A 24894-nucleotide genomic window follows, 5' to 3' on the forward strand; every position below is an offset into this window, starting at 1 on the left:
GCAATGCATGCGCATAAGTTAAATTACCTGCATACTTCCGTTTCCTCAAACTGTGTGTTCATAACTGGCACTAGGAGGATCGCAGTGCCACCACTGCGAGGAGGCCCAGGACTCTGCGCGGCATACGCTGGAAGAATGTCCAGCGTGGTCGGCACCGCGCAGAGACCTAAGGGGCGTTATTGGGATGGACCTCCCGTTGCCGGTCGTGGTCGACCACATGATCGGCAGCGAGAGGTCAAGAGCAGCGATTGCCTCCTTCTGCGAGATTGTGATAACGCAGAAGGAGGCAGCGGAGAGGGAGAGGGAAGCCGACCCGCTCTCCGCCAGGAGGCTAGCATCGGCGGGGCAACCCCGACGAGGCCGACGGCCCCCGTAAGGGGCCGCAGACGTAATGGCGGCGGTGGTACTACTTAGTACTTCCACCGCCGCCAAGGCGGGCTGGCCGTTAAGGCGCCCCCGAGGTGGACAGGTCGCGGGGGGCGAGGTGGAGCAATAATCCCCTCCCCCCCTCTACAAAGATGCGACCTGCCGGTCGACCCCCCTCCTTTTATTTTATAATATTTCATTTTACTCTATATTATAAATTTTATCTTTATCTTTTATTACCCTTTATTTTGCCCCCCTTCTTATGTTTGTTGTGTTTTGTCCATTGTATTTATTTACTTATTATTATTTATTTATTTAATGACTTTTATTTTATCTATTTTATCTATACACCCTTTCATTTACTGATTTTATCTTTTATTTTATCATATTTCTAAGTTTTATGCGGTTTAACCAGGGGGGTGGGACGGGGGGAGGGGACAGACGCGTGCCGGAACTCGCCTCTGTCCCCTCCTTGTCGCGTGCGGGAAAAAATACAATGCAGCGTGTACGAGTATTTGCACATGTATAAAAATCGGATGGCGCGGTAACAAAAATTCTACATTATACAGCACAAGTTGCAGCAATGCATGCGCATAAGTTAAATTACCTGCATACCGCCGTTTCCTCAAACTGTGTGTTCATAACTGGCACTAGGAGGATCGCAGTGCCACCACTGCGAGGAGGCCCAGGACTCTGCGCGGCATACGCTGGAAGAATGTCCAGCGTGGTCGGCACCGCGCAGAGACCTAAGGGGCGTTATTGGGATGGACCTCCCGTTGCCGGTCGTGGTCGATCACATGATCGGCAGCGAGAGGTCAAGAGAAGCGATTGCCTCCTTCTGCGAGATTGTGATAACGCAGAAGGAGGCAGCGGAGAGGGAGAGGGAAGCCGACCCGCTCTCCGCCAGGAGGCTAGCATCGGCGGGGCAACCCCGACGAGGCCGACGGCCCCCGTAAGGGGCCGCAGACGTAATGGCGGCGGTGGTACTACTTAGTACTTCCACCGCCGCCAAGGGGGCTGGCCGTTAAGGTGCCCCCGAGGTGGACAGGTCGCGGGGGGCGAGGTGGAGCAATAATCCCCTCCCCCCCTCTCTACAAAGATGCGACCTGTCGGTCGACCCCCCTCCTTTTATTTTATAATATTTCATTTTACTCTATATTATAAATTTTATCTTTATCTTTTATTCCCCTTTATTTTGCCCCCCCTTCTTATGTTTGTTGTGTTTTGTCCATTGTATTTATTTACTTATTATTATTTATTTATTTAATGACTTTTATTTTATCTATTTTATCTATACACCCTTTCATTTACTGATTTTATCTTTTATTTTATCATATTTTTAAGTTTTATGCGGGTTGACCAGGGGGGTGGGACGGGGGGAGGGGACAGACGCGTGCCGGAACTCGCCTCTGTCCCCTCCTTGTCGCGTGCGGAAAAAAATACAATGCAGCGTGTACGAGTATTTGCACATGTATAAAAATCGGATGGCGCGGTAACAAAAATTCTAAATTATACAGCACAGGTTGCAGCAATGTATGCGCATAAGTTAAATTACCTGCACACCTCCGTTTCCTCAAACTGTGTGTTCATAACTGGCACTAGGAGGATCGAAGTGCCACCACTGCGAGGAGGCCCAGGACTCTGCGCGGCATACGCTGGAAGAATGTCCAGCGTGGTCGGCACCGCGCAGAGACCTAAGGTGCGTTATTGGGATGGACCTCCCGTTGCCGGTCGTGGTCGACCACATGATCGGCAGCGAGAGGTCAAGAGCAGTGATTGCCTCCTTCTGCGAGATTGTGATAACGCAGAAGGAGGCAGCGGAGAGGGTGAGGGAAGCCGACCCGCTCTCCGCCAGGAGGCTAGCATCGGCGGGGCAACCCTGACGAGGCCGACGGCCCCCGTAAGGGGCCGCAGACGTAATGGCGGCGGTGGTACTACTTAGTACTTCCACCGCCGCCAAGGGGGGCTGGCCGTTAAGGCGCCACCGAGGTGGACAGGTCGCGGGGGGCGAGGTGGAGCAATAATCCCCTCCCCCCCTCTCTACAAAGATGCGACCTGTCGGTCGACCCCCCTCCTTTTATTTTATAATATTTCATTTTACTCTATATTATAAATTTTATCTTTATCTTTTATTCCCCTTTATTTTGCCCCCCTTCTTATGTTTGTTGTGTTTTGTCCATTGTATTTATTTACTTATTATTATTTATTTATTTAATGACTTTTATTTTATCTATTTTATCTATACACCCTTTCATTTACTGATTTTATCTTTTATTTTATCATATTTTTAAGTTTTATGCGGGTTGACCAGGGGGGTGGGACGGGGGGAGGGGACAGACGCGTACCGGAACTCGCCTCTGTCCCCTCCTTGTCGCGTGCGGGAAAAAATACAATGCAGCGTGTACGAGTATTTGCACATGTATAAAAATCGGATGGCCCGGTAACAAAAATTCTAAATTATACAGCACAGGTTGCAGCAATGCATGCGCATAAGTTAAATTACCTGCATACCTCCGTTTCCTCAAACTGTGTGTTCATAACTTGCACTAGGAGGATCGCAGTGCCACCACTGCGAGGAGGCCCAGGACTCTGCGCGGCATACGCTGGAAGAATGTCCAGCGTGGTCGGCACCGCGCAGAGACCTAAGGGGCGTTATTGGGATGGACCTCTCGTTGCCGGTCGTGGTCGACCACATGATCGGCAGCGAGAGGTCAAGAGCAGTGATTGCCTCCTTCTGCGAGATTGTGATAACGCAGAAGGAGGCAGCGGAGAGGGTGAGGGAAGCCGACCCGCTCTCCGCCAGGAGGCTAGCATCGGCGGCGCAACCCCGACGAGGCCGACGGCCCCCGTAAGGGGCCGCAGACGTAATGGCGGCGGTGGTACTACTTAGTACTTCCACCGCCGCCAAGGGGGGCTGGCCGTTAAGGCGCCCTCGAGGTGGACAGGTCGCGGGGGGCGAGGTGGAGCAATAATCCCCTCCCCCCCTCTACTAAGATGCGACCTGCCGGTGGACCCCCCTCCTTTTATTTTATAATATTTCATTTTACTCTATATTATAAATTTTATCTTTATCTTTTATTCCCCTTTATTTTGCCCCCCTTCTTATGTTTGTTGTTTTTTGTCCATTGTATTTATTTACTTATTTTTATTTATTTATTTATTGACTTTTATTTTATCTATTTTATCTATACACGTTTTCATTTATTGATTTTATCTTGTATTTTATCATATTTTTAAGTTTTATGCGGGTTGACCAGGGGGGTGGGACGGGGGGAGGGGACAGACGCGAGCCGGAATTCGCCTCTGTCCCCTCCTTGTCGCGTGCGGAAAAAATACAATGCAGCGTGTACGAGTATTTGCACATGTATAAAAATCGGATGGCGCGGTAACAAAAATTCTAAATTATACAGCACAAGTTGCAGCAATGCATGCGCATAAGTTAAATTACCTGCATACCGCCGTTTCCTCAAACTGTGTGTTCATAACTGGCACTAGGAGGATCGCAGTGCCACCACTGCGAGGAGGCCCAGGACTCTGCGCGGCATACGCTGGAAGAATGTCCAGCGTGGTCGGCACCGCGCAGAGACCTAAGGGGCGTTATTGGGATGGACCTCCCGTTGCCGGTCGTGGTCAATCACATGATCGGCAGCGAGAGGTCAAGAGAAGCGATTGCCTCCTTCTGCGAGATTGTGATAACGCAGAAGGAGGCAGCGGAGAGGGAGAGGGAAGCCGACCCGCTCTCCGCCAGGAGGCTAGCATCGGCGGGGCAACCCCGACGAGGCCGACGGCCCCCGTAAGGGGCCGCAGACGTAATGGCGGCGGTGGTACTACTTAGTACTTCCACCGCCGCCAAGGGGGGCTGGCCGTTAAGGTGCCCCCGAGGTGGACAGGTCGCGGGGGGCGAGGTGGAGCAATAATCCCCTCCCCCCCTCTCTACAAAGATGCGACCTGTCGGTCGACCCCCTCCTTTTATTTTATAATATTTCATTTTACTCTATATTATAAATTTTATCTTTATCTTTTATTCCCCTTTATTTTGCCCCCCTTCTTATGATTGTTGTTTTTTGTCCATTGTATTTATTTACTTATTTTTATTTATTTATTTATTGACTTTTATTTTATCTATTTTATCTATACACCCTTTCATTTACTGATTTTATCTTTTATTTTATCATATTTTTAAGTTTTATGCGGGTTGACCAGGAGGGTGGGACGGGGGGAGGGGACAGACGCGTGCCGGAACTCGCCTCTGTCCCCTCCTTGTCGTGTGCGGGAAAAAATACAATGCAGCGTGTACGAGTATTTGCACATGTATAAAAATCGGATGGCCCGGTAACAAAAATTCTAAATTATACAGCACAGGTTGCAGCAATGCATGCGCATAAGTTAAATTACCTGCATACCTCCGTTTCCTCAAACTGTGTGTTCGTAACTTTCACTAGGAGGATCGCAGTGCCACCACTGCGAGGAGGCCCAGGACTCTGCGCGGCATACGCTGGAAGAATGTCCAGCGTGGTCGGCACCGCGCAGAGACCTAAGGGGCGTTATTGGGATGGACCTCCCGTTGCCGGTCGTGGTCGACCACATGATCGGCAGCGAGAGGTCAAGAGCAGTGATTGCCTCCTTCTGTGAGATTGTGATAACGCAGAAGGAGGCAGCGGAGAGGGTGAGGGAAGCCGACCCGCTCTCCGCCATGAGGCTAGCATCGGCGGCGCAACCCCGACGAGGCCGACGGCCCCCGTAAGGGGCCGCAGACGTAATGGCGGCGGTGGTACTACTTAGTACTTCCACCGCCGCCAAGGGGGGCTGGCCGTTAAGGCGCCCTCGAGGTGGACAGGTCGCGGGGGGCGAGGTGGAGCAATAATCCCCTCCCCCCCTCTACTAAGATGCGACCTGCCGGTGGACCCCCCTCCTTTTATTTTATAATATTTCATTTTACTCTATATTATAAATTTTATCTTTATCTTTTATTCCCCTTTATTTTGCCCCCCTTCTTATGTTTGTTGTGTTTTGTCCACTGTATTTATTTACTTATTTTTATTTATTTATTTATTGACTTTTATTTTATCTATTTTATCTATACACGTTTTCATTTATTGATTTTATCTTGTATTTTATCATATTTTTAAGTTTTATGCGGGTTGACCAGGGGGGTGGGACGGGGGGAGGGGACAGACGCGAGCCGGAATTCGCCTCTGTCCCCTCCGTGTCGCGTGCGGAAAAAATACAATGCAGCGTGTACGAGTATTTGCACATGTATAAAAATCGGATGGCGCGGTAACAAAAATTCTAAAGTATACAGCACAAGTTGCAGCAATGCATGCGCATAAGTTAAATTACCTGCATACCGCCGTTTCCTCAAACTGTGTGTTCATAACTGGCACTAGGAGGATCGCAGTGCCACCACTGCGAGGAGGCCCAGGACTCTGCGCGGCATACGCTGGAAGAATGTCCAGCGTGGTCGGCACCGCGCAGAGACCTAAGGGGCGTTATTGGGATGGACCTCCCGTTGCCGGTCGTGGTCGATCACATGATCGGCAGCGAGAGGTCAAGAGAAGCGATTGCCTCCTTCTGCGAGATTGTGATAACGCAGAAGGAGGCAGCGGAGAGGGAGAGGGAAGCCGACCCGCTCTCCGCCAGGAGGCTAGCATCGGCGGGGCAACCCCGACGAGGCCGACGGCCCCCGTAAGGGGCCGCAGACGTAATGGCGGCGGTGGTACTACTTAGTACTTCCACCGCCGCCAAGGGGGGCTGGCCGTTAAGGTGCCCCCGAGGTGGACAGGTCGCGGGGGTTGAGGTGGAGCAATAATCCCCTCCCCCCCTCTCTACAAAGATGCGACCTGTCGGTCGACCCCCCTCCTTTTATTTTATAATATTTCATTTTACTCTATATTATAAATTTTATCTTTATCTTTTATTCCCCTTTATTTTGCCCCCCCTTCTTATGTTTGTTGTGTTTTGTCCATTGTATTTATTTACTTATTATTATTTATTTATTTAATGACTTTTATTTTATCTATTTTATCTATACACCCTTTCATTTACTGATTTTATCTTTTATTTTATCATATTTTTAAGTTTTATGCGGGTTGACCAGGGGGGTGGGACGGGGGGAGGGGACAGACGCGTGCCGGAACTCGCCTCTGTCCCCTCCTTGTCGCGTGCGGAAAAAAATACAATGCAGCGTGTACGAGTATTTGCACATGTATAAAAATCGGATGGCGCGGTAACAAAAATTCTAAATTATACAGCACAGGTTGCAGCAATGCATGCGCATAAGTTAAATTACCTGCACACCTCCGTTTCCTCAAACTGTGTGTTCATAACTGGCACTAGGAGGATCGAAGTGCCACCACTGCGAGGAGGCCCAGGACTCTGCGCGGCATACGCTGGAAGAATGTCCAGCGTGGTCGGCACCGCGCAGAGACCTAAGGGGCGTTATTGGGATGGACCTCCCGTTGCCGGTCGTGGTCGACCACATGATCGGCAGCGAGAGGTCAAGAGCAGTGATTGCCTCCTTCTGCGAGATTGTGATAACGCAGAAGGAGGCAGCGGAGAGGGTGAGGGAAGCCGACCCGCTCTCCGCCAGGAGGCTAGCATCGGCGGGGCAACCCTGACGAGGCCGACGGCCCCCGTAAGGGGCCGCAGACGTAATGGCGGCGGTGGTACTACGTAGTACTTCCACCGCCGCCAAGGGGGGCTGGCCGTTAAGGCGCCACCGAGGTGGACAGGTCGCGGGGGGCGAGGTGGAGCAATAATCCCCTCCCCCCCTCTCTACAAAGATGCGACCTGTCGGTCGACCCCCCTCCTTTTATTTTATAATATTTCATTTTACTCTATATTATAAATTTTATCTTTATCTTTTATTCCCCTTTATTTTGCCCCCCTTCTTATGTTTGTTGTGTTTTGTCCATTGTATTTATTTACTTATTATTATTTATTTATTTAATGACTTTTATTTTATCTATTTTATCTATACACCCTTTCATTTACTGATTTTATCTTTTATTTTATCATATTTTTAAGTTTTATGCGGGTTGACCAGGGGGGTGGGACGGGGGGAGGGGACAGACGCGTACCGGAACTCGCCTCTGTCCCCTCCTTGTCGCGTGCGGGAAAAAATACAATGCAGCGTGTACGAGTATTTGCACATGTATAAAAATCGGATGGCCCGGTAACAAAAATTCTAAATTATACAGCACAGGTTGCAGCAATGCATGCGCATAAGTTAAATTACCTGCATACCTCCGTTTCCTCAAACTGTGTGTTCATAACTGGCACTAGGAGGATCGCAGTGCCACCACTGCGAGGAGGCCCAGGACTCTGCGCGGCATACGCTGGAAGAATGTCCAGCGTGGTCGGCACCGCGCAGAGACCTAAGGGGCGTTATTGGGATGGACCTCTCGTTGCCGGTCGTGGTCGACCACATGATCGGCAGCGAGAGGTCAAGAGCAGTGATTGCCTCCTTCTGCGAGATTGTGATAACGCAGAAGGAGGCAGCGGAGAGGGTGAGGGAAGCCGACCCGCTCTCCGCCAGGAGGCTAGCATCGCCGGCGCAACCCCGACGAGGCCGACGGCCCCCGTAAGGGGCCGCAGACGTAATGGCGGCGGTGGTACTACTTAGTACTTCCACCGCCGCCAAGGGGGGCTGGCCGTTAAGGCGCCCTCGAGGTGGACAGGTCGCGGGGGGCGAGGTGGAGCAATAATCCCCTCCCCCCCTCTACTAAGATGCGACCTGCCGGTGGACCCCCCTCCTTTTATTTTATAATATTTCATTTTACTCTATATTATAAATTTTATCTTTATCTTTTATTCCCCTTTATTTTGCCCCCCTTCTTATGTTTGTTGTTTTTTGTCCATTGTATTTATTTACTTATTTTTATTTATTTATTTATTGACTTTTATTTTATCTATTTTATCTATACACGTTTTCATTTATTGATTTTATCTTGTATTTTATCATATTTTTAAGTTTTATGCGGGTTGACCAGGGGGGTGGGACGGGGGGAGGGGACAGACGCGAGCCGGAATTCGCCTCTGTCCCCTCCTTGTCGCGTGCGGGAAAAAATACAATGCAGCGTGTACGAGTATTTGCACATGTATAAAAATCGGATGGCGCGGCAACAAAAATTCTAAATTATACAGCACAGGTTGCAGCAATGCATGCGCATAAGTTAAATTACCTGCATACCTCCGTTTCCTCAAACTGTGTGTCCATAACTGGCACTAGGAGGATCGAAGTGCCACCACTGCGAGGAGGCCCAGGACTCTGCGCGGCATACGCTGGAAGAATGTCCAGCGTGGTCGGCACCGCGCAGAGACCTAAGGGGCGTTATTGGGATGGACCTCCCGTTGCCGGTCGTGGTCGACCACATGATCGGCAGCGAGAGGTCAAGAGCAGCGATTGCCTCCTTCTGCGAGATTGTGATAACGCAGAAGGAGGCAGCGAAGAGGGTGAGGGAAGCCGACCCGCTCTCCGCCAGGAGGCTAGCATCGGCGGGGCAACCCCGACGAGGCCGACGGCCCCCGTAAGGGGCCGCAGACGTAATGGCGGCGGTGGTACTACTTAGTACTTCCACCGCCGCCAAGGGGGGCTGGCCGTTAAGGCGCCCCCGAGGTGGACAGGTCGCGGGGGGCGAGGTGGAGCAATAATCCCCTCCCCCCCTCTACTAAGATGCGACCTGCCGGTGGACCCCCCTCCTTTTATTTTATAATATTTCATTTTACTCTATATTATAAATTTTATCTTTATCTTTTATTCCCCTTTATTTTGCCCCCCTTCTTATGTTTGTTGTGTTTTGTCCATTGTATTTATTTACTTATTTTTATTTATTTATTTATTGACTTTTATTTTATCTATTTTATCTATACACGTTTTCATTTATTGATTTTATCTTGTATTTTATCATATTTTTAAGTTTTATGTGGGTTGACCAGGGGGGTGGGACGGGGGGGGGGGACAGACGCGAGCCGGAATTCGCCTCTGTCCCCTCCTTGTCGCGTGCGGAAAAAAATACAATGCAGCGTGTACGAGTATTTGCACATGTATAAAAATCGGATGGCGCGGTAACAAAAATTCTAAATTATACAGCACAGGTTGCAGCAATGCATGCGCATAAGTTAAATTACCTGCATACCGCCGTTTCCTCAAACTGTGTGTTCATAACTGGCACTAGGAGGATCGCAGTGCCACCACTGCGAGGAGGCCCAGGACTCTGCGCGGCATACGCTGGAAGAATGTCCAGCGTGGTCGGCACCGCGCAGAGACCTAAGGGGCGTTATTGGGATGGACCTCCCGTTACCGGTCGTGGTCGACCACATGATCGGCAGCGAGAGGTCAAGAGAAGCGATTGCCTCCTTCTGCGAGATTGTGATAACGCAGAAGGAGGCAGCGGAGAGGGAGAGGGAAGCCGACCCGCTCTCCGCCAGGAGGCTAGCATCGGCGGGGCAACCCCGACGAGGCCGACGGCCCCCGCAAGGGGCCGCAGACGTAATGGCGGCGGTGGTACTACTTAGTACTTCCACCGCCGCCAAGGGGGGCTGGCCGTTATGGCGCCCCCGAGGTGGACAGGTCGCGGGGGGCGAGGTGGAGCAATAATCCCCTCCCCCCCTCTACTAAGATGCGACCTGCCGGTGGACCCCCCTCCTTTTATTTTATAATATTTCATTTTACTCTATATTATAAATTTTATCTTTATCTTTTATTCCCCTTTATTTTGCCCCCCTTCTTATGTTTGTTGTTTTTTGTCCATTGTATTTATTTACTTATTTTTATTTATTTATTTATTGACTTTTATTTTATCTATTTTATCTATACACGTTTTCATTTATTGATTTTATCTTGTATTTTATCATATTTTTAAGTTTTATGCGGGTTGACCAGGGGGGTGGAACGGGGGGAGGGGACAGACGCGAGCCGGAATTCGCCTCTGTCCCCTCCTTGTCGCGTGCGGAAAAAATACAATGCAGCGTGTACGAGTATTTGCACATGTATAAAAATCGGATGGCGCGGTAACAAAAATTCTAAATTATACAGCACAAGTTGCAGCAATGCATGCGCATAAGTTAAATTACCTGCATACCGCCGTTTCCTCAAACTGTGTGTTCATAACTGGCACTAGGAGGATCGCAGTGCCACCACTGCGAGGAGGCCCAGGACTCTGCGCGGCATACGCTGGAAGAATGTCCAGCGTGGTCGGCACCGCGCAGAGACCTAAGGGGCGTTATTGGGATGGACCTCCCGTTGCCGGTCGTGGTCGATCACATGATCGGCAGCGAGAGGTCAAGAGAAGCGATTGCCTCCTTCTGCGAGATTGTGATAACGCAGAAGGAGGCAGCGGAGAGGGAGAGGGAAGCCGACCCGCTCTCCGCCAGGAGGCTAGCATCGGCGGGGCAACCCCGACGAGGCCGACGGCCCCCGTAAGGGGCCGCAGACGTAATGGCGGCGGTGGTACTACTTAGTACTTCCACCGCCGCCAAGGGGGGCTGGCCGTTAAGGCGCCCCCGAGGTGGACAGGTCGCGGGGGGCGAGGTGGAGCAATAATCCCCTCCCCCCCTCTCTACAAAGATGCGACCTGTCGGTCGACCCCCTCCTTTTATTTTATAATATTTCATTTTACTCTATATTATAAATTTTATCTTTATCTTTTATTCCCCTTTATTTTGCCCCCCTTCTTATGTTTGTTGTGTTTTGTCCATTGTATTTATTTACTTATTATTATTTATTTATTTAATGACTTTTATTTGATCTATTTTATCTATACACCCTTTCATTTACTGATTTTATCTTTTATTTTATCATATTTTTAAGTTTTATGCGGGTTGACCAGGGGGGTGGGACGGGGGGAGGGGACAGACGCGTGCCGGAACTCGCCTCTGTCCCCTCCTTGTCGCGTGCGGAAAAAAATACAATGCAGCGTGTACGAGTATTTGCACATGTATAAAAATCGGATGGCGCGGTAACAAAAATTCAAAATTATACAGCACAGGTTGCAGCAATGCATGCGCATAAGTTAAATTACCTGCATACCGCCGTTTCCTCAAACTGTGTGTTCATAACTGGCACTAGGAGGATCGCAGTGCCACCACTGCGAGGAGGCCCAGGACTCTGCGCGGCATACGCTGGAAGAATGTCCAGCGTGGTCGGCACCGCGCAGAGACCTAAGGGGCGTTATTGGGATGGACCTCCCGTTGCCGGTCGTGGTCGACCACATGATCGGCAGCGAGAGGTCAAGAGAAGCGATTGCCTCCTTCTGCGAGATTGTGATAACGCAGAAGGAGGCAGCGGAGAGGGAGAGGGAAGCCGACCCGCTCTCCGCCAGGAGGCTAGCATCGGCGGGGCAACCCCGACGAGGCCGACGGCCCCCGCAAGGGGCCGCAGACGTAATGGCGGCGGTGGTACTACTTAGTACTTCCACCGCCGCCAAGGGGGGCTGGCCGTTATGGCGCCCCCGAGGTGGACAGGTCGCGGGGGGCGAGGTGGAGCAATAATCCCCTCCCCCCTCTCTACAAAGATGCGACCTGTCGGTCGACCCCCCTCCTTTTATTTTATAATATTTCATTTTACTCTATATAATAAATTTTATCTTTATCTTTTATTACCCTTTATTTTGCCCCCCTTCTTATGTTTGTTGTCTTTGTCCATTGTATTTATTTACTTATTATTATTTATTTATTTAATGACTTTTATTTTATCTATTTTATCTATACACCCTTTCATTTACTGATTTTATCTTTTATTTTATCATATTTTTAAGTTTTATGCGGGTTGACCAGGGGGGTGGGACGGGGGGAGGGGACAGACGCGTGCCGGAACTCGCCTCTGTCCCCTCCTTGTCGCGTGCGGAAAAAAATACAATGCAGCGTGTACGAGTATTTGCACATGTATAAAAATCGGATGGCGCGGTAACAAAAATTCAAAATTATACAGCACAGGTTGCAGCAATGCATGCGCATAAGTTAAATTACCTGCATACCTCCGTTTCCTCAAACTGTGTGTTCATAACTGGCACTAGGAGGATCGCAGTGCCACCACTGCGAGGAGGCCCAGGACTCTGCGCGGCATACGCTGGAAGAATGTCCAGCGTGGTCGGCACCGCGCAGAGACCTAAGGGGCGTTATTGGGATGGACCTCCCGTTGCCGGTCGTGGTCGACCACATGATCGGCAGCGAGAGGTCAAGAGCAGCGATTGCCTCCTTCTGCGAGATTGTGATAACGCAGAAGGAGGCAGCGGAGAGGGTGAGGGAAGCCGACCCGCTCTCCGCCAGGAGGCTAGCATCGGCGGGGCAACCCCGACGAGGCCGACGGCCCCCGTAAGGGGCCGCAGACGTAATGGCGGCGGTGGTACTACTTAGTACTTCCACCGCCGCCAAGGGGGGCTGGCCGTTAAGGCGCCCCCGAGGTGGACAGGTCGCGGGGGGCGAGGTGGAGCAATAATCCCCTCCCCCCCTCTACTAAGATGCGACCTGCCGGTGGACCCCCCTCCTTTTATTTTATAATATTTCATTTTACTCTATATTATAAATTTTATCTTTATCTTTTATTCCCCTTTATTTTGCCCCCCTTCTTATGTTTGTTGTGTTTTGTCCATTGTATTTATTTACTTATTTTTATTTATTTATTTATTGACTTTTATTTTATCTATTTTATCTATACACGTTTTCATTTATTGATTTTATCTTGTATTTTATCATATTTTTAAGTTTTATGTGGGTTGACCAGGGGGGTGGGACGGGGGGAGGGGACAGACGCGAGCCGGAATTCGCCTCTGTCCCCTCCTTGTCGCGTGCGGAAAAAAATACAATGCAGCGTGTACGAGTATTTGCACATGTATAAAAATCGGATGGCGCGGTAACAAAAATTCAAAATTATACAGCACAGGTTGCAGCAATGCATGCGCATAAGTTAAATTACCTGCATACCGCCGTTTCCTCAAACTGTGTGTTCATAACTGGCACTAGGAGGATCGCAGTGCCACCACTGCGAGGAGGCCCAGGACTCTGCGCGGCATACGCTGGAAGAATGTCCAGCGTGGTCGGCACCGCGCAGAGACCTAAGGGGCGTTATTGGGATGGACCTCCCGTTGCCGGTCGTGGTCGACCACATGATCGGCAGCGAGAGGTCAAGAGAAGCGATTGCCTCCTTCTGCGAGATTGTGATAACGCAGAAGGAGGCAGCGGAGAGGGAGAGGGAAGCCGACCCGCTCTCCGCCAGGAGGCTAGCATCGGCGGGGCAACCCCGACGAGGCCGACGGCCCCCGCAAGGGGCCGCAGACGTAATGGCGGCGGTGGTACTACTTAGTACTTCCACCGCCGCCAAGGGGGGCTGGCCGTTATGGCGCCCCCGAGGTGGACAGGTCGCGGGGGGCGAGGTGGAGCAATAATCCCCTCCCCCCTCTCTACAAAGATGCGACCTGTCGGTCGACCCCCCTCCTTTTATTTTATAATATTTCATTTTACTCTATATAATAAATTTTATCTTTATCTTTTATTACCCTTTATTTTGCCCCCCTTCTTATGTTTGTTGTGTTTTGTCCATTGTATTTATTTACTTATTATTATTTATTTATTTAATGACTTTTATTTTATCTATTTTATCTATACACCCTTACATTTACTGATTTTATCTTTTATTTTATCATATTTTTAAGTTTTATGCGGGTTGACCAGGGGGGTGGGACGGGGGGAGGGGACAGACGCGTGCCGGAACTCGCCTCTGTCCCCTCCTTGTCGCGTGCGGAAAAAAATACAATGCAGCGTGTACGAGTATTTGCACATGTATAAAAATCGGATGGCGCGGTAACAAAAATTCAAAATTATACAGCACAGGTTGCAGCAATGCATGCGCATAAGTTAAATTACCTGCATACCTCCGTTTCCTCAAACTGTGTGTTCATAACTGGCACTAGGAGGATCGCAGTGCCACCACTGCGAGGAGGCCCAGGACTCTGCGCGGCATACGCTGGAAGAATGTCCAGCGTGGTCGGCACCGCGCAGAGACCTAAGGGGCGTTATTGGGATGGACCTCCCGTTGCCGGTCGTGGTCGACCACATGATCGGCAGCGAGAGGTCAAGAGCAGCGATTGCCTCCTTCTGCGAGATTGTGATAACGCAGAAGGAGGCAGCGGAGAGGGTGAGGGAAGCCGACCCGCTCTCCGCCAGGAGGCTAGCATCGGCGGGGCAACCCCGACGAGGCCGACGGCCCCCGTAAGGGGCCGCAGACGTAATGGCGGCGGTGGTACTACTTAGTACTTCCACCGCCGCCAAGGGGGGCTGGCCGTTAAGGCGCCCCCGAGGTGGACAGGTCGCGGGGGGCGAGGTGGAGCAATAATCCCCTCCCCCCCTCTACTAAGATGCGACCTGCCGGTGGACCCCCCTCCTTTTATTTTATAATATTTCATTTTACTCTATATTATAAATTTTATCTTTATCTTTTATTCCCCTTTATTTTGCCCCCCTTCTTATGTTTGTTGTGTTTTGTCCATTGTATTTATTTACTTATTTTTATTTATTTATTTAATGACTTTTATTTTATCTATTTTATCTATACACCCTTTCATTTACTGATTTTATCTTTTATTTTATCATATTTTTAAGTTTTATGTGGGTTGACCAGGGGGGTGGGACGGGGGGAGGGGACAGACGCGAGCCGGAATTCGCCTCTGTCCCCTCCTTGTCGCGTGCGGAAAAAAATACAATGCAGCGTGTACGAGTATTTGCACATGTATAAAAATCGGATGGCGCGGTAACAAAAATTCAAAATTATACAGCACAGGTTGCAGCAATGCATGCGCATAAGTTAAATTACCTGCATACCTCCGTTTCCTCAAACTGTGTGTTCATAACTGGCACTAGGAGGATCGCAGTGCCACCAATGCGAGGAGGCCCAGGACTCTGCGCGGCATACGCTGGAAGAATGTCCAGCGTGGTCGGCACCGCGCAGAGACCTAAGGGGCGTTATTGGGATGGACCTCCCGTTGCCGGTCGTGGTCGACCACATGATCGGCAGCGAGAGGTCAAGAGCAGCGATTGCCTCCTTCTGCGAGATTGTGATAACGCAGAAGGAGGCAGCGGAGAGGGTGAGGGAAGCCGACCCGCTCTCCGCCAGGAGGCTAGCATCGGCGGGGCAACCCCGACGAGGCCGACGGCCCCCGTAAGGGGCCGCAGACGTAATGGCGGCGGTGGTACTACTTAGTACTTCCACCGCCGCCAAGGGGGGCTGGCCGTTAAGGCGCCCCCGAGGTGGACAGGTCGCGGGGGGCGAGGTGGAGCAATAATCCCCTCCCCCCCTCTACTAAGATGCGACCTGCCGGTGGACCCCCCTCCTTTTATTTTATAATATTTCATTTTACTCTATATTATAAATTTTATCTTTATCTTTTATTCCCCTTTATTTTGCCCCCCTTCTTATGTTTGTTGTTTTTTGTCCATTGTATTTATTTACTTATTTTTATTTATTTATTTATTGACTTTTATTTTATCTATTTTATCTATACACGTTTTCATTTATTGATTTTATCTTGTATTTTATCATATTTTTAAGTTTTATGCGGGTTGACCAGGGGGGTGGGACGGGGGCAGGGGACAGACGCGAGCCGGAATTCGCCTCTGTCCCCTCCTTGTCGCGTGCGGAAAAAATACAATGCAGCGTGTACGAGTATTTGCACATGTATAAAAATCGGATGGCGCGGTAACAAAAATTCTAAATTATACAGCACAAGTTGCAGCAATGCATGCGCATAAGTTAAATTACCTGCATACCGCCGTTTCCTCAAACTGTGTGTTCATAACTGGCACTAGGAGGATCGCAGTGCCACCACTGCGAGGAGGCCCAGGACTCTGCGCGGCATACGCTGGAAGAATGTCCAGCGTGGTCGGCACCGCGCAGAGACCTAAGGGGCGTTATTGGGATGGACCTCCCGTTGCCGGTCGTGGTCGATCACATGATCGGCAGCGAGAGGTCAAGAGAAGCGATTGCCTCCTTCTGCGAGATTGTGATAACGCAGAAGGAGGCAGCGGAGAGGGAGAGGGAAGCCGACCCGCTCTCCGCCAGGAGGCTAGCATCGGCGGGGCAACCCCGACGAGGCCGACGGCCCCCGCAAGGGGCCGCAGACGTAATGGCGGCGGTGGTACTACTTAGTACTTCCACCGCCGCCAAGGGGGGCTGGCCGTTATGGCGCCCCCGAGGTGGACAGGTCGCGGGGGGCGAGGTGGAGCAATAATCCCCTCCCCCCTCTCTACAAAGATGCGACCTGTCGGTCGACCCCCCTCCTTTTATTTTATAATATTTCATTTTACTCTATATAATAAATTTTATCTTTATCTTTTATTACCCTTTATTTTGCCCCCCTTCTTATGTTTGTTGTGTTTTGTCCATTGTATTTATTTACTTATTATTATTTATTTATTTAATGACTTTTATTTTATCTATTTTATCTATACACCCTTTCATTTACTGATTTTATCTTTTATTTTATCATATTTTTAAGTTTTATGCGGGTTGACCAGGGGGGTGGGACGGGGGGAGGGGACAGACGCGTGCCGGAACTCGCCTCTGTCCCCTCCTTGTCGCGTGCGGAAAAAAATACAATGCAGCGTGTACGAGTATTTGCACATGTATAAAAATCGGATGGCGCGGTAACAAAAATTCAAAATTATACAGCACAGGTTGCAGCAATGCATGCGCATAAGTTAAATTACCTGCATACCTCCGTTTCCTCAAACTGTGTGTTCATAACTGGCACTAGGAGGATCGCAGTGCCACCACTGCGAGGAGGCCCAGGACTCTGCGCGGCATACGCTGGAAGAATGTCCAGCGTGGTCGGCACCGCGCAGAGACCTAAGGGGCGTTATTGGGATGGACCTCCCGTTGCCGGTCGTGGTCGACCACATGATCGGCAGCGAGAGGTCAAGAGCAGCGATTGCCTCCTTCTGCGAGATTGTGATAACGCAGAAGGAGGCAGCGGAGAGGGTGAGGGAAGCCGACCCGCTCTCCGCCAGGAGGCTAGCATCGGCGGGGCAACCCCGACGAGGCCGACGGCCCCCGTAAGGGGCCGCAGACGTAATGGCGGCGGTGGTACTACTTAGTACTTCCACCGCCGCCAAGGGGGGCTGGCCGTTAAGGCGCCCCCGAGGTGGACAGGTCGCGGGGGGCGAGGTGGAGCAATAATCCCCTCCCCCCCTCTACTAAGATGCGACCTGCCGGTGGACCCCCCTCCTTTTATTTTATAATATTTCATTTTACTCTATATTATAAATTTTATCTTTATCTTTTATTCCCCTTTATTTTGCCCCCCTTCTTATGTTTGTTGTGTTTTGTCCATTGTATTTATTTACTTATTTTTATTTATTTATTTAATGACTTTTATTTTATCTATTTTATCTATACACCCTTTCATTTACTGATTTTATCTTTTATTTTATCATATTTTTAAGTTTTATGTGGGTTGACCAGGGGGGTGGGACGGGGGGAGGGGACAGACGCGAGCCGGAATTCGCCTCTGTCCCCTCCTTGTCGCGTGCGGAAAAAAATACAATGCAGCGTGTACGAGTATTTGCACATGTATAAAAATCGGATGGCGCGGTAACAAAAATTCAAAATTATACAGCACAGGTTGCAGCAATGCATGCGCATAAGTTAAATTACCTGCATACCTCCGTTTCCTCAAACTGTGTGTTCATAACTGGCACTAGGAGGATCGCAGTGCCACCAATGCGAGGAGGCCCAGGACTCTGCGCGGCATACGCTGGAAGAATGTCCAGCGTGGTCGGCACCGCGCAGAGACCTAAGGGGCGTTATTGGGATGGACCTCCCGTTGCCGGTCGTGGTCGACCACATGATCGGCAGCGAGAGGTCAAGAGCAGCGATTGCCTCCTTCTGCGAGATTGTGATATCGCAGAAGGAGGCAGCGGAGAGGGAGAGGGAAGCCGACCCGCTCTCCGCCAGGAGGCTAGCATCGGCGGGGCAACCCCGACGAGGACGACGGCCCCCGTAAGGGGCCGCAGACGTAATGGCGGCGGTGGTACTACTTAGTACTTCCACCGCCGCCAAGGGGGGCTGGCCGTTAAGACGCCCCCGAGGAGGACATGTCGCGGGGGGCGGGGTGGAGCAATAATCCCCCCCCTCTACAAAGATGCGACCTGCCGGTCGACCCCCCTCCTTTTATTTTATAATATTTCATTTTACTCTATTATAAATTTTATCTTTATCTTTTATTCCCCTTTAGTTTGCCTCCCTTCTTATGTTTGTTGTGTTTTGTCCATTGTATTTATTTACTTATTATTATTTATTTATTTAATGACTTTTATTTTATCTATTTTATCTATACACGTCTTCATTTATTGATTTTATCTTTTATTTTATCATATTTTTAAGTTTTATGCGGGTTGACCAGGGGGGTGGGACGGGGGGAGGGGACAGACGCGAGCCAGAACTCGCCTCTGTCCCCTCCTTGTCGCGTGCGGAAAAAATACAATGCAGCGTGTACGAGTATTTGCTCATGTATAAAAATCGGATGGCGCGGTAACAAAAATTCTAAATTATACAGCACAGGTTGCAGCAATGCATGCGCATAAGTTAAATTACCTGCATACTTCCGTTTCCTCAAACTGTGTGTTCATAACTGGCACTAGGAGGATCGAAGTGCCACCACTGCGAGGAGGCCCAGGACTCTGCCCGGCATACGCTGGAAGAATGTCCAGCGTGGTCGGCACCGCGCAGAGACCTAAGGGGCGTTATTGGGATGGACCTCCCGTTGCCCGTCGTGGTCGACCACATGATCGGCAGCGAGAGGTCAAGTGCAGCGATTGCCTCCTTCTGCGAGATTGTGATAACGCAGAAGGAGGCAGCGGAGAGGGTGAGGGAAGCCGACCCGCTCTCCGCCAGGAGGCTAGCATCGGCGGGGCAACCCCGACGAGGCCGACGGCCCCCGTAAGGGGCCGCAGACGTAATGGCGGCGGTGGTACTACTTAGTACTTCCACCGCCGCCAAGGGGGGCTGGCCGTTAAGGCGCCCCCGAGGTGGACAGGTCGCGGGGGCGAGGTGGAGCAATAATCCCCTCCACCCCTCTACAAAGATGCGACCTGCCGGTCGACCACCCTCCTTTTATTTTATAATATTTCATTTTACTCTATATTATAAATTTTATCTTTATCTTTTATTACCCTTTATTTTGCCCCCCTTCTTATGTTTGTTGTGTTTTGTCCATTGTATTTATTTACTTATTATTATTTATTTAATTAATGACTTTTATTTCATCTATTTTATCTATACACCCTTTCATTTACTGATTTTATCTTTTATTTTATCATATTTTTAAGTTCTATGCGGGTTGACCAGGGGGGTGGGACGGGGGGAGGGGACAGACGCGAGCCAGAACTCGCCTCTGTCCCCTCCTTGTCGCGTGCGGAAAAAAATAAAATGCAGCGTGTACGAGTATTTGCACATGTATAAAAATCGGATCGTGCGGTAACAAAAATTCTAACTTATACAGCACAAGTTGCAGCAATGCATGCGCTTAAGTTAAATTACCTGCATACCGCCGTTTCCTCAAACTGTGTGTTCATAAATGGCACTGGGAGGATTGCAGTGCCACCACTGCGAGGAGGCCCAGGACTCTGCGCGGCATACGCTGGAAGAATGTCCAGCGTGGTCGGCACCGCGCAGAGACCTAAGGGGCGTTATTGGGATCGACCTCCCGTTGCCGGTCGTGGTCGACCACATGATCGGCAGCGAGAGGTCAAGAGCAGTGATTGCCTCCTTCTGCGAGATTGTGATAACGCAGAAGGAGGCAGCGGAGAGGGAAGCCGACCCGCTTTCCGCCAGGAGGCTAGCATCGGCGGGGCAACCCCGACGAGGCCGACGGCCCCCGTAAGGGGCCGCAGACGTAATGGCGGCGGTGGTACTACTTAGTACTTCCACCGCCGCCAAGGGGGGCTGGCCGTTAAGGCGCCACCGAGGTGGACAGGTCGCGGGGGCGAGGTGGAGCAATAATCCCCTCCCCCCCTCTCTACAAAGATGCGACCTGTCGGTCGACCCCCCTCCTTCTATTTTATAATATTTCATTTTACTCTATATTATAAATTTTATCTTTATCTTTTATTCCCCTTTATTTTGCCCCCCTTCTTATGTTTGTTGTGTTTTGTCCATTGTATTTATTTACTTATTATTATTTATTTATTTAATGACTTTTATTTTATCTATTTTATCTATACACCCTTTCATTTACTGATTTTATCTTTTATTTTATCATATTTTTAAGTTTTATGCGGGTTGACCAGGGGAGTGGGACGGGGGGAGGGGACAGACGCGTGCCGGAACTCGCCTCTGTCCCCTCCTTGTCGCGTGCGGAAAAAAATACAATGCAGCGTGTACGAGTATTTGCACATGTATAAAAATCGGATGGCGCGGTAACAAAAATTCAAAATTATACAGCACAGGTTGCAGCAATGCATGCGCATAAGTTAAATTACCTGCATACCGCCGTTTCCTCAAACTGTGTGTTCATAACTGGCACTAGGAGGATCGCAGTGCCACCACTGCGAGGAGGCCCAGGACTCTGCGCGGCATACGCTGGAAGAATGTCCAGCGTGGTCGGCACCGCGCAGAGACCTAAGGGGCGTTATTGGGATGGACCTCCCGTTGCCGGTCGTGGTCGACCACATGATCGGCAGCGAGAGGTCAAGAGCAGCGATTGCCTCCTTCTGCGAGATTGTGATAACGCAGAAGGAGGCAGCGGAGAGGGAGAGGGAAGCCGACCCGCTCTCCGCCAGGAGGCTAGCATCGGCGGGGCAACCCCGACGAGGACGACGGCCCCCGTAAGGGGCCGCAGACGTAATGGCGGCGGTGGTACTACTTAGTACTTCCACCGCCGCCAAGGGGGGCTGGCCGTTAAGACGCCCCCGAGGAGGACATGTCGCGGGGGGCGGGGTGGAGCAATAATCCCCCCCCTCTACAAAGATGCGACCTGCCGGTCGACCCCCCTCCTTTTATTTTATAATATTTCATTTTACTCTATTATAAATTTTATCTTTATCTTTTATTCCCCTTTAGTTTGCCTCCCTTCTTATGTTTGTTGTGTTTTGTCCATTGTATTTATTTACTTATTATTATTTATTTATTTAATGACTTTTATTTTATCTATTTTATCTATACACGTCTTCATTTATTGATTTTATCTTTTATTTTATCATATTTTTAAGTTTTATGCGGGTTGACCAGGGGGGTGGGACGGGGGGAGGGGACAGACGCGAGCCAGAACTCGCCTCTGTCCCCTCCTTGTCGCGTGCGGAAAAAATACAATGCAGCGTGTACGAGTATTTGCTCATGTATAAAAATCGGATGGCGCGGTAACAAAAATTCTAAATTATACAGCACAGGTTGCAGCAATGCATGCGCATAAGTTAAATTACCTGCATACTTCCGTTTCCTCAAACTGTGTGTTCATAACTGGCACTAGGAGGATCGAAGTGCCACCACTGCGAGGAGGCCCAGGACTCTGCCCGGCATACGCTGGAAGAATGTCCAGCGTGGTCGGCACCGCGCAGAGACCTAAGGGGCGTTATTGGGATGGACCTCCCGTTGCCCGTCGTGGTCGACCACATGATCGGCAGCGAGAGGTCAAGTGCAGCGATTGCCTCCTTCTGCGAGATTGTGATAACGCAGAAGGAGGCAGCGGAGAGGGTGAGGGAAGCCGACCCGCTCTCCGCCAGGAGGCTAGCATCGGCGGGGCAACCCCGACGAGGCCGACGGCCCCCGTAAGGGGCCGCAGACGTAATGGCGGCGGTGGTACTACTTAGTACTTCCACCGCCGCCAAGGGGGGCTGGCCGTTAAGGCGCCCCCGAGGTGGACAGGTCGCGGGGGCGAGGTGGAGCAATAATCCCCTCCACCCCTCTACAAAGATGCGACCTGCCGGTCGACCACCCTCCTTTTATTTTATAATATTTCATTTTACTCTATATTATAAATTTTATCTTTATCTTTTATTACCCTTTATTTTGCCCCCCTTCTTATGTTTGTTGTGTTTTGTCCATTGTATTTATTTACTTATTATTATTTATTTAATTAATGACTTTTATTTCATCTATTTTATCTATACACCCTTTCATTTACTGATTTTATCTTTTATTTTATCATATTTTTAAGTTCTATGCGGGTTGACCAGGGGGGTGGGACGGGGGGAGGGGACAGACGCGAGCCAGAACTCGCCTCTGTCCCCTCCTTGTCGCGTGCGGAAAAAAATAAAATGCAGCGTGTACGAGTATTTGCACATGTATAAAAATCGGATCGTGCGGTAACAAAAATTCTAACTTATACAGCACAAGTTGCAGCAATGCATGCGCTTAAGTTAAATTACCTGCATACCGCCGTTTCCTCAAACTGTGTGTTCATAAATGGCACTGGGAGGATTGCAGTGCCACCACTGCGAGGAGGCCCAGGACTCTGCGCGGCATACGCTGGAAGAATGTCCAGCGTGGTCGGCACCGCGCAGAGACCTAAGGGGCGTTATTGGGATCGACCTCCCGTTGCCGGTCGTGGTCGACCACATGATCGGCAGCGAGAGGTCAAGAGCAGTGATTGCCTCCTTCTGCGAGATTGTGATAACGCAGAAGGAGGCAGCGGAGAGGGAAGCCGACCCGCTTTCCGCCAGGAGGCTAGCATCGGCGGGGCAACCCCGACGAGGCCGACGGCCCCCGTAAGGGGCCGCAGACGTAATGGCGGCGGTGGTACTACTTAGTACTTCCACCGCCGCCAAGGGGGGCTGGCCGTTAAGGCGCCACCGAGGTGGACAGGTCGCGGGGGCGAGGTGGAGCAATAATCCCCTCCCCCCCTCTCTACAAAGATGCGACCTGTCGGTCGACCCCCCTCCTTCTATTTTATAATATTTCATTTTACTCTATATTATAAATTTTATCTTTATCTTTTATTCCCCTTTATTTTGCCCCCCTTCTTATGTTTGTTGTGTTTTGTCCATTGTATTTATTTACTTATTATTATTTATTTATTTAATGACTTTTATTTTATCTATTTTATCTATACACCCTTTCATTTACTGATTTTATCTTTTATTTTATCATATTTTTAAGTTTTATGCGGGTTGACCAGGGGAGTGGGACGGGGGGAGGGGACAGACGCGTGCCGGAACTCGCCTCTGTCCCCTCCTTGTCGCGTGCGGAAAAAAATACAATGCAGCGTGTACGAGTATTTGCACATGTATAAAAATCGGATGGCGCGGTAACAAAAATTCAAAATTATACAGCACAGGTTGCAGCAATGCATGCGCATAAGTTAAATTACCTGCATACCGCCGTTTCCTCAAACTGTGTGTTCATAACTGGCACTAGGAGGATCGCAGTGCCACCACTGCGAGGAGGCCCAGGACTCTGCGCGGCATACGCTGGAAGAATGTCCAGCGTGGTCGGCACCGCGCAGAGACCTAAGGGGCGTTATTGGGATGGACCTCCCGTTGCCGGTCGTGGTCGACCACATGATCGGCAGCGAGAGGTCAAGAGCAGCGATTGCCTCCTTCTGCGAGATTGTGATAACGCAGAAGGAGGCAGCGGAGAGGGTGAGGGAAGCCGACCCGCTCTCCGCCAGGAGGCTAGCATCGGCGGGGCAACCCCGACGAGGTCGACGGCCCCCGTAAGGGGCCGCAGACGTAATGGCGGCGGTGGTACTACTTAGTACTTCCACCGCCGCCAAGGGGGGCTGGCCGTTATGGCGCCCCCGAGGTGGACAGGTCGCGGGGGGCGAGGTGGAGCAATAATCCCCTCCCCCCTCTCTACAAAGATGCGACCTGTCGGTCGACCCCCCTCCTTTTATTTTATAATATTTCATTTTACTCTATATAATAAATTTTATCTTTATCTTTTATTTCCCTTTATTTTGCCCCCCTTCTTATGTTTGTTGTGTTTTGTCCATTGTATTTATTTACTTATTATTATTTATTTATTTAATGACTTTTATTTTATCTATTTTATCTATACACCCTTTCATTTACAGATTTTATCTTTTATTTTATCATATTTTTAAGTTTTATGGGGGTTGACCAGGGGGGTGGGACGGGGGGAGGGGACAGACGCGTGCCGGAACTCGCCTCTGTCCCCTCCTTGTCGCGTGCGGAAAAAATACAATGCAGCGTGTACGAGTATTTGCACATGTATAAAAATCGGATGGCGCGGTAACAAAAATTCTAAATTATACAGCACAGGTTGCAGCAATGCATGCGCATAAGTTAAATTACCTGCATACCTCCGTTTCCTCAAACTGTGTGTTCATAACTGGCACTAGGAGGATCGCAGTGCCACCACTGCGAGGAGGCCCAGGACTCTGCGCGGCATACGCTGGAAGAATGTCCAGCGTGGTCGGCACCGCGCAGAGACCTAAGGGGCGTTATTGGGATGGACCTCCCGTTGCCGGTCGTGGTCGACCACATGATCGGCAGCGAGAGGTCAAGTGCAGCGATTGCCTCCTTCTGCGAGATTGTGATAACGCAGAAGGAGGCAGCGGAGAGGGTGAGGGAAGCCGACCC

The sequence above is a fragment of the Lasioglossum baleicum genome, unplaced genomic scaffold (genome assembly GCF_051020765.1).
Source record: "Lasioglossum baleicum unplaced genomic scaffold, iyLasBale1 scaffold0062, whole genome shotgun sequence".
NCBI classification, from domain to species: Eukaryota; Metazoa; Arthropoda; class Insecta; order Hymenoptera; family Halictidae; genus Lasioglossum; species Lasioglossum baleicum.